Below are 21,420 nucleotides of genomic sequence, written 5' to 3'. Positions count from 1 at the left end.
ACTAATTCCAGTGTGTCAATTTCTGTGCTTGGCCATACTCAAAGGATATTCTGTGGTCTCCGGCATCCAGTATTTCACAGGTGGGTAGCAGGGATGCATACGTGAAGTGCATCTAATAGTCACCTTATCATAATCACAATAGCTGCTTCCTGGGTTTATGAGGCCAGGCCAGGTGAGAAGCACAGGTGAGACGCAATTGCTGAGACACCCCCACCCCCCACCCCCCCACCCAAGGCAGGCTCTTCCAAACGTAGAGGTTGAATTAGTCAAATTTTTAGACAAAGAAATCGAGGCTCTGAAAAGAGAAGAGGTTTGCTGGTTCACAGCATACCCAGGATTCAAATTAAAAGATTTAATTCAAAGCAACTTTGTTATTTCCCTTTTAGCCCAAGGCAACTCCTCAAAGAACCTTTGAAGAGCCTTCTCTTTGACCAGTCTGTGTATACGGTTGTCCAGGTGTTCACTGGCTCTTTGGCTTGCAAGATTTCTCGATCATGTCAAATGCATTCCCCCATCTTCCACTCTATTTCAGTTTTCCATGGAGAATTATGCCTTCCTGTCTATTTGTATTTATCCTCAAAGTTAATATGCAATGACTTCCTTCACTCCCTTCCAAATGGGTGAATTTTATTTAGCCCACAAATATATCAGGGATCTCAAGTGCTTTGAGGACAAAACAAGTTTTTTTATGCATTTGTTTCTTGTTCGGCTTCATTGAGGTATACTTGTATACCAGAAAAACTGCATTTTTTAATGTATACTATTTGATGAGTTTGGACATAAGCATACACCCATGATTCTACCTCCACAGTGAAAATAAGAACTGTATCCACTACCTCCTGAGATTTCCTTGTATCCCTTTGTGTGTGTGCGTGTGTGTGTGCTTGTTGTTGTAATAAGAACACTAAACATGAGATCTACCCTCTTAACAAATGTTTAAGTATGAGACACTGTATTATTAATTATAGGCACTATGTTATATAACAGAACTCTAGAACTTACTCATCTTGCATAACTGAAATTTTATACCCACTGAGCAATGATTCCCTCTTTCCTCCTCCCCCAGCCCTTGGCAACCACCAACCTGTTTTCTGCTTCTATGAGTTTGACTATTTGGACACCTCATATAAGTGGAATCAAGTAGTACTTGTCCTCCTGTGACTGGCTTACTTCACTTAGCATAATGTCCTCCAGGTTCATCCATTTTGTCACCAATGATAAGGTTTCCTTTTTATTTTTAAGGTTGAATATTATTCCATCAATGTTTTCTTTATCCATTCACCTGTTGATGGACACGGGGTTATTTCCATATCTCGACCACTGTGAATAATGCTATAGTGAACGTGACTGTAGATACCTCTTCAAAATCCTGATTTCAGTTCTTTGAGATTTATATCAACAACTGGGATGCTTGGGTCGTATGGTAGTTTGTTTGTTTGTTTTTTAATATGGTAGTTTTATTTTTAATATTTTGAGGAAACTCTGTACTGTTTTCCTATTAATTGTACCATTTTACATTCTCATCAATAGTATACAAGGGTTCTGATTTCCTCACATCCTTACCAACATTTATTATCTTTTTTAAAAATAATAGCCAATCCTAACAAGTGTCAGGTAACACCTCATTGTGATTCCCATTTGTATTTATCAAGTTTGAGTAGTGATGCTGAGCACCTTTTCATATACCTAGTGACTATATGTCAGAGAAGGCAATGGCACCCACTCCAGTACTCTTGCCTGGAAAATCCCATGGGCGGAGGAGCCTGGTAGGCTGCAGCCCATGGGGTCTCGAAGAGTCGGACATGACTGAGCAACTTGACTTTCACTTTTCACTTTCATGCATTGGAGAAGGAAATGGCAACCCACTCCAGTGTTCTTGCCTGGAGAGTCCCAGGGACAGTGGAACCTGGTAGGCTGCCGTCTCTGGGGTCGCACAGAGTCGGACACGACTGAAGCGACTTAGCAGCAGCAGCAGCAGCAGTGACCATATGTGTCTTCTTTGAAGATCTCTATTCAAGTCCTCTGCTCATTTAAAAAATTGGACTGTTTAGGTTTTCTTGCTATTGGGTTTTATGAGTTCCTTGTATATTTTGGATGTTTACTCCTTATCAGATAAATATATTTTCTCCTTTTTCACCCTGTTGACCATTTCCTTTACTGTGCAGACGTTTTTAATGATGTAATCATGATGTAGTTCCATGTATCTCTTGTTGCCTGAGCTTTTAAGGTCACACCCGAGAAATCACTGCCACGGCCAATGTCAGGAAGCTTTTCCTCTATGTTTTCTTCTAGGAGTATATGGTTTCAGGTCTTACATTTAAGCCTTTAGTCCATTTTGAGTTGATTTTTTGTGGATGGTGTCATATAGGGGCTCTGTTTCATTTCGCATGTTGTTTTCCAGAAGGACTGATGCTGAAACAGAAGCTCCAATTCTTTGCCCACCCGATGTGAAGAGCCGACTCATTGGAAAAAAGCCTGACACTGGGAAAGAATGAGGGCAGGAGGAGAAGGGGCAACAGAGGATGAGATGGTCAGGTGGCATTATTGACTCAATAGACATGAGTTTGGGCAAACTCTGGGAGATAGTGAAGGACAGGGAAGCCTGGCATGCTGCAATCCACAGAGTCACAAAGACTCAGACACAACTTAGAGACTGAACAACAACAACAAAAATACAAAGTTAGTTTTCCCAACATCATTTGTTGAAAAAACTGTCCTTTCCCCATTGTGTATTCTTAGCAACCTTGTCAAAGATCAGCTAATTGTGTATGCACAAATATATTTCTGGTCTCTGTTTTATTCTGTTGGTCTATATGTCTGCCTTAATGCCACTTCCATACAGTTTTAATTATTATACCTTTGTACTATACTTTGAAATTAGAAAGTATAAAAACTCCAGCTCTGTTTTTCTCAAGATTACCATTCTGGGTATTTGTGGTTCCACCGAATTTTATAATTTTTTTAAAATTTCTGTTAAAAACACCACTGGGATTTTGATGGGGACAGCATTGAATCTGCAGATCACTTCGAATAGTATGGAAATTTAATCAATACTGTGGCTCAGATCATGAACTCCTTATTGCCAAATTCAAACTTAATTGAAGAAAGTGGGGAAAACCACTAGACCATTCAGGTATGACCTAAATCAAATCCCTTATGATTATACACTGGAAGTGAGAAATAGATTTAAGGGACTAGAGCTGATAGATAGAGTGCCTGATGAATTATGGAAGGAGGTTCATGACATTGTACAGGAGACAGGGATCAAGACGATCCCCAAGAAAAAGAAATGCAAGAAGAGCAAAATGGCGTCTAGGGGGCCTTACAAATAGCTGTGAAAAGAAGGAAAACGAAAGGCAAAAGAGAAAAGGAAAGATATAAGCATCTGAATGCAGAGTTCCAAAGAATAGCAAAGAGAGATAAGAAAGCCTTCCTCAGCGATCAGTGCAAAGAAATAGAGGAAAACAATAGAATGGGAAAGACTAGAGATCTCTTCAAGAAAATTAGAGATACCAAGGGAACATTTCATGCAAAGGACAGAAATGGTAGGGACCTAACAGAAGCAGAAGATATTAAGAAGAGGAGGCAAGAATACACAGAAAGTGAAAGTGAAGTTGCTCAGTCGTGTCCAACTCTTTGCAACCCTGTGGACTGTAGCCTGGTAGGCTCCTCTGTCCATGGGATTCTCCAGGCAAGAATACTGGAGTGAGTTGCCATTTCCTTCTCCAGGGGATCTTCCCAACCGAGGGATTGAACCCAAGTCTCTTGCATTGCAGGCAGACGCTTTATCCTCTGAGCCACCAGGGAAGCCCCTAAGAATACACAGAAGAACTGTACAAAAAATATCTTCACGACCCAGATAATCATGATGGTGTGATCACTCACCTAGAGCCAGACATCCCGGAATGTGAAGTCAAGTGGGCCTTAGGAAGCATCATTATGAACAAAGCTAGTGGAGGTGATGGAATTCCAGTTGAGCTATTTCAAATTCTAAAAGCTGATGCCGTGAAAGTGCTGCACTCAATATGCCAGCAAATTTGGAAAACTCAACAATGGCCACAGGACTGTAAAAGTCAGTTTCCATTCCAATCCCAAAGAAAAGCAATGCCAAAGAATGCTCAAACTACTGCACAATTGCACTCATCTCACACGCTAGTAAAAATGGCAACCTGCTCCAGTGTTCTTGCCTGGAGAATCCCAGAGACAGTGGGCCCCCGTCCATGGGGTCGCACAGAGTCAGACACGACTGAAGTGACTTAGCAGCAGCAGCAGCACACGCTAGTAAAGTAATGCTCAAAATTCTCCAAGCCAGGAGTCAGCAATACGTAATCTGTGAACTTCCAGATGTTCAAGTTGGTTTTAGAAAAGGCAGAGGAACCAGAGATCAAATTGCCAACATCCGCTGGATCACTGAAAAAGCAAGAGAGTTCCAGAAAAACATCTATTTCTGCTTTACCTTGACTATGCCAAAGCCTTTGACTGTGTGGATCACAAGAAACTGTGGGAAAAACTCTGAAAGAGATGGAAATACCAGACCGCCTGACCTGCCTCTTGAGAAATGTATATGCAGGTCAGGAAGCAACAGTTAGAACTAGACATGGAACAACAGACTGGTTCCAAATAGGAAAAGGAGTACGTCAACGTTGTATATTGTCACCCTGCTTATTTAACTTGTATGCAGAGTACATCATGAGAAACGCTGGGCTGGAGGAAGCACAAGCTGGAATCAAGATTACTGGGAGAAATATCAATAACCTCAGATATGCAGATGATCACGCTCATGGCAGAAAGTGAAGAAGAGCTAAAGAGCCTCTTGATGAAAGTCAAACAGGAGAGTGAAAAAGTTGGCTTAAAGCTCAACATTCAGAAAATGAAGATCATGGCATCCAGTCCCATTATTTCCTAGCAAATAGATGGGGAAACAGCGGCTGACTTTATTTTGGGGGACTCCAAAATCACTGCAGATGATGATTGCAGCCATGAAATTAAAAGACACTTACTCCTTGGAAGGAAAGTTATGACCAACCTAGACAGCATATTCAAAAGCAGAGACATTACTTTGTCAACAAAAGTCTGTCTAGTCAAGGCTATGGTTTTTCCAGTAGTCATGTATGGATGTGAGAGTTGGACTATAAAGAAAGCTGAGCACTGAAGAATTGATGCTTTTGAATTGTGGTGTTGGAGAAGACTCTTGAGAGTCCCTTGGACTATAAGGAGATCCAACCAGTCCATCCTAAAGGAGATCAGCCCTGGGTGTTCATTGGAAAGACTGATGTTGAAGCTGATACTCCAATATGTTAGCCACCTGTTGCAAAGAGCTGACTCATTTGAAAAGACCCTGATGCTGGGAAAGATTGAGGGCAGGAGGAGAAGGGGATGACAGAGGATGAGATGGTTGGATAGCATCACCAACTCAATGGACATGAGTTTGGGTAAACTCCGGGAGTTGTTGATGGACAGGGATGCCTGGTGTGCTGTGGCTCATGGGGTCGCAAAGAGTTGGACACAACCGAGTGACTGAAGTCTTTCAATTTATAAATATAAGATTTCTTTCCATTTTTTCCTTTTTTTGTCTTCTTCCATTAGTGTTTTATAGTTTTCAGTGTACAAGTCTTTAACCTTCTTCGTAAGTTAATTCTTAAGTTTTTTTTTAATTTAATTTTTTTAGTTTTTTTTCTTTTTGATGGTATTGTAAGGGAAATTGTTTTCTTAATTTTTCTTTTAGATAGTTTGTTGTTACTGAACAAAACACAGTTGATTTTTGTATGTTGGTTTTCTTTTTTCCTTTTTTTTTTTTTTTTTTTTGGTATGTTGATTTTCTCCTCTGCAACTGACTTAATTAGTTCTAACAGTTTTTGTAGTGGAGTTTTTAAGGATTTCTATTTATAGAATCTGTCATCTGCAAAGAGACATTTTACCTCTTCCTTTTATATTTGGGTGACTTTTATTCCTTTTTTGTTTCTTCTTTTTTTCCCTAATTGCTCTGATTAGGACACTAAGTACTATGTTAAATAGAAATGACTAACAGTGGGCATCCTTGTCTTATTCCTGATCTTGGAGGAAAAGCTTTCAGTTTTTCCACTGTTAAGTATGGTGTTAGCTGTAGGTTTATCTGCCTCTCATTATGTCGAGGTACATTCCTTCTATACGTAGTTTGTTGAGTACTTTTATCATGAAAAAGTATTGATTTTTTTCAAATGCTTTTACATCTATTGAGATGATTGTATACTTTAATCTCTCATTCTGTTAATATGGTTTATCACACATTGATTTGCATATATTGAAGCATTCTTACATCCCAAGGATAAATTCCACTTGATCTCAGTATATGATCTTTTTAATAAGCTGTTGGATTGGTTTGCTACTATTTCATTGTGGATTTTTGCATCTATGTTTGTTAGGAATATTGGCTTGTAATTTTCTTTTCTTGTTGTATCCTTATCTGACTTTGATAGCAAAGTAATCCTGGCCTTGAACAATGAATTTGGGAGTGTCTCCTCTTTTTCAGTTTCTTGAAAGTGTTTGAGAAATATTGGCATTAAGTCCTTTACTATTTTGTAGAATTCACCAGTGAGGCCATTTGATCCTGGGCTTTTCTTTTATAAGAGGTTTTCGATTACTGCTTCAGTCTTCTTAGTTATTATTGATTTGATCACATTTCCTGTTTCTTCATGAGTTAGTCTTGGCAGGCTGTATGTTTCAAGGAATTTGTATATTTATTCCAGGTTATCCAATTTGTTGGCATGTTCAAGTAGTTGCTCATGATCCTTTGTATTTCTGTGTCATCAGTTGTAATATCATCTATTTTATGTCTATTTTTTGTTTCTATTTTTTAAAATTTGAATCTTCTCTCTTTTTTTTCTTATCTAGCTAAAGATTTGTCAGTTTTGTTTATCTTTTCAAAACATCAGCTCTTAGTTTTGTTGATCTCTTCCAATTGTTTTTTTATACCTTGTTTCCTTTATTTCTGCTCTAATTTTTATGATCTCCTTCCTTCTGCCAACTTTGGGCTCCACAACAAGGGACGTCACTGCCATGAAAAGCCCCATGCACCTCAACTAGAGAGTAAACCCCCACTCACTGCAACAAGAGAAAGCCCAAGCACATCAAAAAAGACTCAGGATGCCAAAAATAAAATGTTTAAAAAAGCATTAGCAGAGGAAAATATTAATAAAGAAACGAATATAAATTGAAGGCCTTCTATCATTTAACTCTCACAAGTCCCTGGAAAGGAGGTATTATTCCAGTTCTAAAACTCAGGAAACTGAGGCTTAGGGAACCTAACAAGCCTGAGATTCTAGTCTCTGCTTTATATCATAATCACCCTGGGAATTTTAAGCAAATATGGACCCCTGGGCTTCCTGGTGCCAAAGAGCATGAACTTTCCTGAAGGTGGGACCTGCTCTCCTGTTCTGTAAGCAAACCTACACCAGTCATTCCAGTTACTGTGGCTCAGATTCTATTCCACTATCCTTCAGTTATTAATGTTAGAATGGAGAAGATGGGAGAATCAGGGACACTACCATTCTTACCTCTATTTGCCTTTTGCAACCATGCGAATCTGGCATTTCGCAAACCCAAACACAAGAGAAACTTGACTTACCTGGATTCATTGCTGTATCAGCGTCTAGAACAGTGCCTGGCATGTAATGGGTGCTTAATACATATTTGGAAAGAATGGGTGAATGACTAAGGACATCAGTGTAGGAGAAAGGTGATTCAGCGCGTTGTCACGCTGATCAAATCAAGTCCTCTCGCTACTGTGCCACACCCTAGGCCACACCTAGAAGGGTGTTCCTTCCTAAAATTAGCCCCCTACTGCTGACTATTGCTGATGGAGGCAACTACTGAATATAAAGGGGATCTGATACACATGAGGTCATATGAAAACTTTAGGATTTGCAGCAGTAACCATTGTCCTGTTCTGCCATTTTAGAAATACTGTTGAAACCAGCAAGTGGCTTTCAGGTTTGTCCAGGCAACATAGTTGTTTGGGCTTTGTTTGCAAAACGCCAAGCAGGCTGATTATCATAAATATGTCCCTTTATGACTTCCCTGGTGGTGCAGAGGTTAAAGCATCTGCCTGCAATGTGGGAGACCCGGGTTCGATCCCTGGGTTGGGAAGATCCTCTGGAGAAGGAAATGGCAACCCACTCCAGTATTCTTGCCTGGAGAATCCCATGGATGGAGGAGCTTGGTGGGCTACATTCCATGGGTCGCAAAGAGTCGGACTCAACTGAGCGACTTCACTTTCACTTTCTTTATGCCTGGTCACATGTTGTCTGCCTGCTTGGGTAGCAGAATAAAAAAGAAAGGTGGCAGAACAAGGACCTCCTGTATAGCACACGGGACTCTGCTCACTGTTGTGTGCCAGCCTGGACGGGAGGGGCGTTCGGGAGAAAACAGGTATGTGTATGGCTGAGTCCCTTCACTGTTCACCTGCAACCACCACAGTGCTGTTAATCTGCTATACCCCAACACAAAGTCAAAAGTTTGAAGTCTGGGGGAAAAAAAGACAGGCCTGGGTCAGATCTCCTCTTACTCAGAATAGCCATGGAACCTGTGGTCACCGAAGCCCTCTGAATCTTATGCTCATGCTTTTCTATACGGGCAGGAAGAGGGGAAAAAGGAGAAAACCAGGGGTGCGTATCAGTGCACGCCAGGCTGTTGTGGCGTGCACTTTGGAGCATATTTGAGAAGCCCTACCTGAGCCTCTCCGACTCCTCCAAAACACTGGCCTTCAAAAGCCCTCGGTGCTCACTCTCTTCTTCATGGTTAAAGAAATTCAGCACTGGAAGCACAGACTCAAGTGCAGACACATTTACTGGCTGAGGATGGGGCCTCGGCTGAGTTACTTAACCTGGCTGAGCCTTAGTTTCATCGTCTGTAAAAAGGGGAAGACAATAGGGCTTATTAACGTAAGACTGTTAATAAGAATTAAATGGGATAATGCAGTGTCTGTCTCATAGCATGCATTCCATGAGTGCTGGCTATTTTAATCATTGTTATTAACTGGGTCACATTTCCTGTGTGTTGGGAGAATGAATGCAAGCTGAGGTTCCGTTACTAAATAATGCTGGTAAAGCCATCTCTAAGAAGAGACTGCTGGAGTTAAATGCGTCAGGCCTCTGACGTTGATGGTTTCTGGCTCTAGCTCATTTACTCTCTGGTCCCATGACCTCAGGGTCTAAGGCAGGCCCTCCTCATCTTTAGCCCTTAGTGCCCCACTGACCACCCCAAAACACATCATTAAAGGAACCGGCCTAGGTCTCTAACCATGCTGAGCATGTTCTCTGCTACAACTGGAAGGACCTCATCAAAAAATTCTTCGTTTCTCTTCTATCCTATTCCAATTCCTTGCCCAGAAAGCAGAAAAGAATCCAAATTAACCTTACCATGACAAGTTGCAACTTCCAAAGACCAAATCTGGCACCTTGAGACAAGAGTAGTACAGTCAAAATATAACATAAATCGACTGACAAAACTTGAATTATTATTATTTATTATTATAGCAGCCTCAGTCCTGTATGTAAATATATGAAATTGATTGCTGAAGCTGAATGGAGCTGGATGTCCCCAGTCTTAGGAAATATGCACTGAAGTACTTAGGGGTAAAAGGCCATCGTGCTTGAAACCTAATCTGAAACAATAAAATTTTAACAATAGATGAATCTGGGTAAAGGGTATATGAGGTTGACCGGTACTTTTTTTATGTACAACTTTTGTAAGTTGGAACTTATTTCCAGATAAAAATTAAAAAATAAAAACCTAATAAAGGGGATATAACATACAACATGGTACATATGTGTGTTATTTATGAAAGTTGTTAGAGTAAATCTTGAGTTCTCATCACAAGAAAAAACTTTTTTTTCTATTTCTTCAATTTTGTATCTATATGAAAAAAAATTTTTTTGTATCTGTGTAAGAGGATGATTGCTCACTAAGCTCATTGTGATAATCATTTCATGATATATGTAAGTCAAATCATGCTGTACAACTTAAACATACAGTGCTGTATGTCAATTATATCTCAATAAAACTGGAAGAAAAACAAAAGCAAACAAAATCTGGCAAGGGGACAAGGAATACCTGAAGATATTGTTAATTCTTTCCCAAATAACCCAAGTGCTCTGAAGCAAACAGGTAAGGTTCTGGAGTAAAGATTTCCCAGCAAACAAAACTTCATTATAAAATACTGAGGTTGAGGAGTATGCAAATACTATTCAAGCCAATCACCAGATGGGTGTTTATGTAATATCTTCTATTTCTGTCACAAGTAGTTCAGGTATGGTTTAATGAACCTCTAGGGGCTCACACAATAAATGGCTTGTTCAAGATCACCCAGACAGTGACCCTGGCTTTGAGTCTGGAGACACATGTCTCAAGATCCATTTCCCTTTTCTTCTCCCCTCTCCCACCATGAGCCAGCATGGGCCAGCCTTGTGGGAATTTACTGTTTCCAGGGCACAGTACATACCAACGTGAGATCTTGCATCTAAATCATGTATAAGGAGGCTTCCTTGGTGGTCTTGTGGCTAAGACTCCACGCTCCATATGGATGGGGGCCCATGTTTGATCCCTGCTCAGGGAACTAGATCCCACAGGCCACAGCTAAGACCACGTGCAGCCAAGTAAATATATAAATAAATATTTTTTTAAAGATCGTGTATGAGGCTGTAGAAAGAGCTATAACAATAAGGGCATCACTACAGAAGGATTCACATGGAATCCAGTTCAGCCACAAAAGAGGCTTTGTAAACTTCTGGCAAGAACTCCACAGATAATCTGCAATTGAGAGGAAACCCCTAGATGTTCGTTAGTGGTGTGTTTCAAAAGCATATAAATATGAGAAGAGGGGTAGGCTAGTGTTTATTTCCACATTTACTATTTTCTCTCTTATCTTTCCAGGTGGCACTAGTAGTGAAGAATTCACCTGCCAATGCAGGAGACATAAGAGACCCTGGTTTGATCCCTGGGACCGGAAGATTCCCTGGAGGAAGGCATGGCAACCCACTCCAGTATTCTTGCCTGGGAAATCCCATGGACAGAGGAGCCTGGTGGGCTACATTCCATAGGGTTGCAAAAGGGTCAGACATGATTTAACGAGTAAACAGCAGCATTTAATAAATTACATAATATATTCAACACTTTGTTATAAAATAGGTTTTGTGTTAGGTGATTTTGCCAAACTGTAGGTTAATGGAAGTGTTCTTAGCACACATTTAAGGTAGGCTAGGCAAAGCTATGATGTTTAAGAGTATTGAGTGTATTTTCAACCTATCGTGGGTTTGTTGGGGCGTAACCCCATCGTGAGTCAAGGAAGCTCTGTAGACAGGCTGAGAGAAATCCGTCTCTTGTATAAAAAGGCACTTACTTCCCCTCCATAATCAGATGTGATAGATGAATCTACTACTGCACAGCCAGATAACAGATGAGGGAAAGTGTCTCCTATGATCTGCCAAATAACATACGAGAACAAAAGGCTGGAATTAGAATATCAGCATTTTGCCACCCCCAGTGAATTAATACATCTAGGCATTGGCATCAATGTCTGCTAACATCAAAAAAAGAATAGAGAACTCTGCTCAAATCTTATAACAACCCATATGGGAAAAGAACTTGAAAAAAAAGGATATATATATATGTGTGTGTGTGTGTGTGTATAAAACAATCACTTTGCTGTACACCTGATGGTGACACAACATTGTAAGTCAACTATACTCCAATATATAATAAGGTAAAAATTAAATTTTAAAAAGGAATGGAAATGAAACAGTGTGTGTCCTCTGATGAAAGAATTCAGTGACACCTATAGGCTTGCCAGAGGGATCACCTCGGTGGCTGATCAAGCCTTTGAGTCCAACTGTCGCTTTGCAGGGAATTCAGGGGACAGAGAGAAATGCTGAGCTGCATCCAGAGCATGCAACCCACCAAATCCAGATGAGAAACTTTACATGTCAACCTGCCACGATCTTCAGTGTACAAAGTGCCTGGAAAGGAAAGGATAAAGGGGAAACCCGTAGATTAAATGGACTTCAGAGATACAGCAAGTTGTCTTTTTAAAAGAAAGAACTTCTATAATGTTTAGATATGCCTCAGCGGATGATAAATTCAAGGAAATAACTCATGTATGGATCGTAACATCTTTTTCTTATTTTTTGGCCAGCCTGTGAGATTTTCGTTCCCTGGCCAGGACCCTTGGCAGCAAAAGCTCAGAGTCTTAACCATTGGACTTCCAGGGAATTCTTGGAAGTAACTACTCTAGAAATCAAGAATTGTGGTTACTTTGGAGGGAGGCCTGGGGCGATGAATGGGATGAGGCACGAGGAAGGCAACTGGGGGTTCCTGGCCAAGTTCTTCTTTTTGACTCGGGTGAAGTTTTGAAAGATGACCGGCTTTATAATAATTCACTAAGTTGTAAGTGTGGTTCACTGTTGCTGAGCTTTATTTTACAGTTAAAAATATCAGAGGCCGCACTCTACAGTTTATATGCAGCAGTCTTCAAGCTTTGGTACCCAAAGCAACAGTCAAGGAGTCAATGACTGCGATCCTTCAAAACCTTCACCATTTCACAGGTGCCATCTTTTCACACAGCATCAACCAGGAAGGAGACCTTGTAGCCCAACACAGGAAGAATAACAAAAGACATTTGAAATGAGATGGACTTAGGCTAAGGCCTGCTGTCTGCACTTTTAACTTGTTGCCTTCTACTTTATAACCCCACTGTTGTGTAAATTCCCCAATCCCAAGGAGCTTCAATGTCCTTGTGTATCAAATCAGGATAAAGTATAGTGAGGATTAGATGTGTGTGCAGTAGTATACAGTAGATGCTCAGTTGATGCTATTACTAAAATTATTCCTATGAGTCAAAGAAGTTGCCGGGGTTCTAGGACCTGGGAAATTTGTGTCAGTCCACTGCCATGCTGGGTCGTCATTCTAATTGTTCTCACACTTGCTCTAAGGCCAGTGGTCTATTCTCCTCCTCCTGTGCTCTTCCTGATCCAGGAGGACAGACCCACACAGGGAAACCCAGGGTCACACCTGGGAGCATCTGACCCTTGGGGTGTCCTTCCCTGGAGATATGATGTAGGAAATCCATGAGTCACTCTGTCAGTGACAAAGTCAATGGCAAACACTTGACTTTCCCCACCTGGGAGGTGTGGGCTTATCAACAGGAAGCCTCCTGCTTGCCAGGTTCCATCTTCAGCCAACACTGCTGAGGCCACCAGGACCTGTCCACCATCCTGACACCCAGGTGACATCCTCCTACTCCAGGGGATAGTTGGAAGTGTCTGGAGATTTCTGTTGCTGTTGTCATAACTGAGAAGAGGCTACCAGCAGCTAGTGGGAAGAGACTAGGGAGGGTGAACATTTCACAGCTCCTCATAGCAAAGAATTATTGGGTCCAAGGTGTCAACAGGGCCAAGGTTGAGAAACCTGATCTAGAGGGAGCCGGGCAAGGGGACTGCAATCTGCAACCTCTAGGGCCTGCCTGGGCACCTTGGCATGTGCCCATTGTATAGACAGCATGCTTGAGGCTATGAGAGGTTACAGTGAAAGTGAAAGTGTTGGCCGCTCAGTCATGTCTGACTCTTTGTGGCGCCATGGGCTGTTGCTTGCCAAGCTCCTTTGTCCATGGAATTCTCCAGGCAAGAATACTGGAGTAGGTTGCCATTTCCTTCCCCAGGGGATCTTTCCCACCCAGGGATGGAACCCGGATCTCTTGCATTGCAGGCAGATTCTTTACCATCTGAGCCACCAGGGAAGACCCAGTGAGAGGTTATAGGACTTGCCCCAAATGGTTTTCAGACACTAAGGTTCATTCTGTGTTTAAAGACCTATCTCAGAACGTCCTGATAATTGGGGTTTGTGGGAACCCTTTAAAATAAGACTTTCAAAGAACAACGTGAGCCACAAAAAGGGGGTGATGGTTTCCCCCTGTTTTGTGAGTTGCTCATAGCACAGACTTTCAGTGGTTGCTCATTCCTGACTCTGAGAATCAGTCCTGCTCCTTGGACAAGCATACAAGCCCTCTCACATCCAGGTCCCATTCAGCCCTCCGATCTCACATCACAGTCCTCTCACCTTGGGCTCACTCTTTCAGAGTGTCCTCCACACCCCACGTTGTTACGGCCATGCCTTTGTTCACGTTTGCCAAATGTGGTAGGTACTCATTCTGCCAGATGATTTCAGGGGGATGAAAGAATGACCACTTTTCACTTGAACATTAGATTTTCATTTTAATATGTATTAGAAAAAAAGAACCTAAAAAGCAACCCCACAATAGTGTGTATCCTTTTTTTTTTTTAATTGTTTACATTTTTAAATTGAGGTATGGTGACTTGGGCTTTCCAGGTGGCGCTAGTGGTAAGGAACCTGCCTGGTAAAGAACCACTGTAGGAGACACAAGCTCTGTCCCTTACTGGGGAAGAACCCCTGAAGGAGGGCATGGCAACCCATTCCAGTATTCTTGCCCAGAGAGTCCCATGGACAGAAGAGCCTGGCAGGTTACAGTCCATAGGGTTGCAAAGAGTCGGACACAACTGAAGCAACTTAGCACACATACATACTTGACTTACAATATTATATTAGTTTCAAGTGTGCAACATGGTGACTCAATACACCGCACAAAGTTGTTATAATATTATTGACTATATACCCTGTGCTGTATATGACATCCCTGTGACTTATTTATTTTATATCTGGTAATTTGTACCTCTCAATCCCCTTCACCTACTCCATCCATCCCCCACCATTCACCCCACCCAGCCCACCTCCCGTCCCCAGCAGCCAGTAGTTGGTTTTCTGTATCTGTGAGTCTGTTTCGTTCGTGTTTTGTTTTTTAGGTTCCACATGTAAGTGAAAACATATAGTATTTGTCTTTCTCTGTTTGACTTATCTCACTTAGCATAATACCCTCCAGGTCCATCCATGTTGCTCCAAATGGCAAGACTCATTCTTTTTTTTTTTTTTTTTTACATTCTGGAAAAATACAGGACAGTTCTTTATTAGGACAGATTAAGAAGACTCATCCTTTTTTACGACTGAGTAATATTCCACTGCCTGTGTATGTGGTGTGCGTGTGTATGTGGTGTGTGTGTGTATGTGGTCTGTGTGTGTATGTGGTGTGTGTGTATGTGGTGTGTGTGTGTGTGTGGTGTGTGTGTGTATGCGGTGTGTGTGTGTATGTGGTCTGTGTGTGTATGTGGTGTGTGTGTGTATGTGGTGTGTGGTGTGTGTGTATGTGGTGTGTGTGTATGTGGTGTGTGTGTATGTGGTGTGTGTGTGTATGTGGTGTGTATGTGGTCTGTGTGTATATGTGGTCTGTGTGTATGTGGTGTGTGTGTGTATGTGGTGTGTGTGTATGTGGTCTGTGTGTGTATGTGGTGTGTGTGTGTATGTGGTGTGTATGTGGTCTGTGTGTGTATGTGGTCTGTGTGTGTATGTGGTCTGTGTGTGTATGTGGTGTGTGTGTGGTGTATATGTGGTGTGTGTGTGTGTGTGTGTGGTGTGTGTGTGTGGTATGTGTGTGTTTATGTGGTGTGTGTGTGTGTGTGTGGTGTGTGTGTGTTTATGTGGTGTGTGTGTGTATGTGGTGTGTGTGTGTGTGTGGTGTGTGTGTGTGGTGTGTGTGTGTTTATGTGGTGTGCGTGTGTATGTGGTGTGTGTGTGTGTGTGGTGTGTGTGTGTATGCCACAACTTCTTTATTCATTCATCTGTCAATGTGGTGTACCCCTTTAAAACAAATGCGTTCAAAGAAATAGTCAATTAAAATATTATCTAAATATTGAATAGGTGGCAGTCAGAGGAAGTACCATTCATGAAAGTGATGTACACTGACCTGAAATATGTTTTTGCCCTTTCTCTGTCTTCATGCCTTTTTCCTGCCTGACCCTCCCCTCTCCCCAGCGGGCCTCCCTGTCTCCTCTTCCTTGGCTGGCATCCCTTGCCCAGCTGAAGCTGACCCCTCCTTGAAAACGCAGCTCAGGCTTTCATTCCTGCAGAAGCTTCTCTCACTCCCACCCACTCCTCGAGTCTAAGCTGGGTCAAGCATTTCCTCTGTGAATTCCAGGAGGTGGGACACCCAGCTCTGTGAACTCTGGAGTGAAACTGCCTGGCGCGGTGCGGGCTGGAGCGGAGGCTCTAAGGAGTCGTAGTCGTTGAACCGCGGGCACAAAGCACTTCTTTTTACCGTGAGGCTCCTGTCTGGGGTTTAGCCTGTCCTGAGAAATGAGCTCCAGACCAAAACAAAACTTTAGTAACAAGCCAGGACTTGAGAGCAATTCGACTTCAGCTCCACATCCACCCTGCACGGACACCGCCACCGTGCAGTTCTGGAGCCCGGGCCATCACTATGGGCCCGGAAGTCTCTGAACTCCTTGCTGGGAGGCCCGGATCTATTGTGTTTGGCCAAATCAGTTTTCCTCTCTGAGCTTCAGTGTCCCCATCTGTAAAGTGGGAGAGGGGAGTAAAACCCACTTCCCAAGGTGACTGGGAGTTTCGCCCTGAGTGAACAGCTGCAGAAGTACTTTGGAATAAAAGGCTTTTGAATGAATGGAAAGGGTTGTTATTTTTAAACTCATAAATGAGGACAGCCAGTGCTCTGGGGTTTTCAGTATGATGCTGTGTAACTAGAAGAACCGGATTGCATGTTCCTGCATCTGTACCTACATGCGTGCACACACGCACACACCCTGATTACCAAAGGCGGCTTTGAGGTCTCTCTGAGATCGAGCATATAGCCAGTAGCTCTCAAAGTATGACTAGGATCCTACAGCTTGGGAGGGGAAAGTCTGAGAGGAGAGACACACGATCACGGCACTTGCTTGAGCAGCTCTTGTGAGCCAGGCCCTGGCAACAGGGAGACACAGGATGGGTCTCTTCCCTCAGTGAGCATCTCTCCTAGCAGGGAGGACCTGCTGTGAATAAGCCATTCTGTACCCAGCGATGGCAGTGGATTCACTGAACCTGGGGAACCACCAGAAGTCCCAGATATAGTCCACAAATCCTAGGGTGCCAGAGCTCCCTACAAGGCAGCTGAGAAAGAGGAAAGAAATGAAATGCTACCTTACTAATCATCTTTTACAAGATTCACAAAAAATACAGAATGTCTTTTATTTTCCAGAGGCATTTGGAACTGCCTAAGTGTTTGGGGAGAACAACAGATTAACAGTGAACAATTATACTGTGCTCAGTTGCTCAATCATGTCCAGCTATTTACGACCCCGTGGATGGTAGCCTGAGAGGCTTCTCTGTCCATGGAATTTTCCAGACAGAAATACTGAAGTGGGTAGCCTTTGCCTACTCCAGGGGATCTTCCCAACCCAGGGATCAAACCTGCATCTCTTGCATCTCCTGCATTGGCAGCTGGATTCTTTATTAGTGCGCCACCTGGGAAGTCTTGGCAGTGAAAGGCACGGCTAAATCTGCGCCCATCTTAAGGCTAGAGCTGCGTCTGGTGCTTTCCAGCATCACCTCAGGTGGAGCAAAGTGTTCTGCACAATGATGTAAGCTACCAGCAAATGCAGGGTCAACAAGAGCACAGTCCAACAGCCAGCAAACACTGCCTGCCAGGTGCTAGGCTGGGCCTGGGGGTCGGAGGAGGGTGAGAGCCTGTATGCAGCAGAGTCAGGAAGGCAGACCGTGATGACGCCTGATGCTGGGATGGCCTCTGCCTGGGCTGGGAGCCACCAGGGAGACCTGCACCGAGGAGGCCATCCAGGCCCATGATGGGACCAGCTCTGTCCCCACCAGCTGTGACCTCCTCTGAAGCACATCCTTGGGGCCATCAACAGAGCCGCAGGAGAGCCAGGGCCTGATTCTAGGACCGTGGGTCCCTACAGTTCACGCTCTTTGAGCCACTCTAGACCAAGAACCAGTTACTCTGTATCTCCAAATGCCTGGCACAATGTAGGGACTCAGAATACTGTTGTTGAATGAAAGATTAGAAGACTATTCCATATTCATAGAAGACCACATACCTTAAACCCTGCATCTCAAGAGTTATGTGTGACTCTAATTTAGAGCTCATTTATTTGAGCATTTCTGTTAGGCACCTCTGTATGCTCTTATTAAAATTATGATTAGCATTTGGAGAAAATATATAATGCATACAAAAGATGTATCCACCATATATGTAAATTATGAAATACAGCTTGAAAATGAATACCCAAGTCAAGAACAGAGCATTTCTACTGTGTCCGCCTGGGTGAGCCTTTCCTAGTGCCCTCTTGCAGACCATCAGACCTCTCATGGCCTTTCTACTGAACTTTATATTTCTTTTTCCCTTTGTTTTTTTTTAATGTCTTCACTTCAAATGAAAAAGAATTAGTCTATTACTTAGTTTATTTTGTTTTCTTTGGTTTGCTCTTCATGAGAAGGTGTCCTACCTACTCCATCAAATTTTACACAGCGTGCTTTCTTTACTCCAGTAGTCATATATGGATGTGAGAGTTGGACCATATGGATGTGAGAGTTGGACCATAAAGAAGGATTGATGCCTTTGAACCGTGGTGTTGGTAAAGACTCTTGAGAGTCCCTTGGGTTGCAAGGAGATCAAACCTGTCAATCCTAAGGGAAATCAATCCGGAATATTTATTGGAAGGACTGATGCTGAAGCTGAGACTCCAATACTTTGGCCACTTGATGCAAAGAACTGACTCATTGGAAAAGACACTGATGCTGGGGAAGATTGAAAGCAGGAGGAGAAGGGGGCAACAGAGGATGAGATGGTTGGATGGTTGGATGGCAAACTCAATGGGCATGGATTTGGTAAAGGACAGGGAAACCTGGCATGCTGCAGTCCACGGGGTCACAAATAGTTGGACATGACTGAGCAACTGAACAACAACTCATTCATGCCCCTTGTGTTAATATATGATCATTGTTATTCATCCACTTGTGAGTGGACATTATACTTGTTTCCAGTTGTTGACCCTTATTTCCAGCGCTGCTGTGAACACTGTGTGGAAATTTTCTGGTGTACACAAGCAGGCTTCATCTAGGGTATATATACCAAGAAGTGGACTGCTCAGTTGTAAGGTTCCAACTTGGCCCAGAATACTCTCAAGTCTTGCCCCTATGAGTGAGTGAGTGAGTGAAGTCGCTCAGTTGTGTCTGAGTCTTTGTGATCCCATGGACTGTAGCCTATTAGGCTTCTCCGTCCATGGGATTCTCCAGGCAAGCGTACTGGAGTGGGTTACCATTTCCTTCTCCAGGGGATCTTCCCGACCCAGGGATTGAACCTGGGTCTCCTGCATTGGAGGCAGACGCTTTAACCTCTGAGCCACCAGGGAAGCCCCTATAGCCCCTATGAAGTCCATCCCTCTGTGCTCCATTTCCAGAACAATGACTTGCCATTACTTCCTGTCTTTAGGACTTAGATCAAACCTGGAATGCCTATCTTCCCCTCTTCCGTCTCCTCTCTTCTCTTTGAAGTCCAGCTCAGAGCTCCACCTCTCAGGCTGACGACCAGTCTCCCCTGCATATTTTGGACTTGGGGAGGAAATAGTGCTAAGCTCCAGTGCTGCTGTCTCCTGGCCTTGTGATTTTAAAATATTTTTTTCATCTATGTGGTCCTCAGATCCGCATCCCTAAAGCAGAAGGGAAAGGCTACCACTCCTGCATGTTTACTGGTGCCAGGCTTACATGATGTACAGTCATGCCGCAGTTAATACAATGGCTGTGGTTAGGATCATACGCTTTGGAATGAGATCATTGTGGGCTTGAGGATTAAATGAGTCAATGTATATAAAAGACTTAGCACAATGCCTGGCACATCGAAAATGTGAAGTAATTTCTGACCATTGTTAACAATCACACCCCTACGAAGGAGTCAGTATTTTTATTTATTTATTTATTGGTCACACCATATGGCGTGCGGGATCTTAGTTCCCCAACCAGGGATTGACCCTATGCCCCTTTCAGTGGAAGCGCAGAATTTAACTGCTGGAGCGTCAGGAAAGTCCCTGTTCCCAATTCACAGATAAGGACACCGAGACACAGAGCGATTATACAGCTTGTCCAAGGTATATGGTCAGTTAACATTTGAACTCTAACAAGAAGCCCAAGCTCCTAATTGCAGTTTGGAGATGTGAGCCCAAAAACAAATACTAATATCACCTGTTGGATATTTGGCCAAATCACTTTGACTTGTGTCTGAATCTCTGTTTTTCTCTCTCTGATGATAAAAACTTTCAGATGCAAAAGCCTGGCCATTTTTGCCTCTGGTACTTTCCTGGTACAGCTGGGGCAAAAGGAGGGGTTTAAAAACGATCGAGATAGTTCATTCAGGGGGAATCTCCTTGCTAGGAACTATTGCCTCTCTCTGTCTTTCTCTCACCTAAAAATCCTCAGTTTTATGAAGTAATAAACCTAAACTGTAAACATGTTTTCAATTTCACCACCATCTGTCTGGTGAGTCATAAAGCTCCCTGAAATGAGGTAGGAATGAGGACCATCCTGTCAATGAAAAGATTAAACTTTAGGTTTTAAAGTGGTAAATGAGTTACCAGAAACCTTCAGACCATTCTGCCCTGGGTTTCTCTGACCCATTTACACAGGTACCCCAAGCACTTGTTAACAGGATTCAGTGTTCTTTCAACTCTGCCCTAAGAGGCAAGGATTTTATTGTATGTACGTTATTTTAAATCATTTTATATATTTATTTATGGCTGTGCTGGGTCTTCGTTGCTGCGTGGGTGCGCGGTTTTTTGGTGGGTTTTTCCCTAGTTTTGAAGTGCAGGGGCTGCTCTCGAGCGTGCGGGCTTCTCATTGCGGTGGCTTCTCTTACTGGGGAGCTGGGCTCTGGGGAGCCACAGCTTCAGTAGTTGTGGCTCGTGGGCTCCAGAGCGCAGGCTCAATAGTTGTGGCGTATGGGCTTAGTTGCTCTGCGGCATGTGGGAACTTCCCAGATCAGGGATTAAACCCGTGTCTCCTGCATTGGCAGGTGGGTTCTTTACCACCTGGGAAACCCATTTTACATGGCAGCTCAGGCAAACTAATATAGAACGGGAGGAAGCAACAGGTTATCCTGATCATTACATAGGATATTTCTTGTTTAAGGAGGATCTATAGCACTGTAATGATCACATTCAAGAAAATTATGTTACTTGAAAAAAAAATACTTGCTTATCAGGAGATTATTCTGATGTGGCAATACACAAATGTTTTCAAACAGCTGGTACCTTGTAAAAGGAGGCTCTTGTAAACAGGATATTCCTGTTGGCATGGGACTGCATATTTGCTTAGAAAAACAGTGCCCTGTTTCTGCAACAGTCAACCAATGCAAACAAGGAAATATTGATGGAGAAATAAGAAAATCTATACATCATAGAAAATCCCCTGGACATGACTGTAGACAAGACCAGCTGAAGAGTGACAAAGGATGTCTGGCAAACAGAGCAGCTTGCCCTTTGAAAT

General features: G+C 42.8%; 1 non-coding gene across 1 annotated transcript; it reads right to left on the bottom strand.

Moving 5' to 3' along the window:
* Positions 19,224–19,295, bottom strand: TRNAW-CCA. Its single transcript has one exon. It is a non-coding gene; the product is annotated as a tRNA-Trp (tRNA).

This window comes from Capra hircus, chromosome 8 (assembly GCF_001704415.2).
Source record: "Capra hircus breed San Clemente chromosome 8, ASM170441v1, whole genome shotgun sequence".
NCBI classification, from domain to species: domain Eukaryota; kingdom Metazoa; phylum Chordata; class Mammalia; order Artiodactyla; family Bovidae; genus Capra; species Capra hircus.
This window is presented reverse-complemented; position numbering and strand designations above follow the sequence as displayed.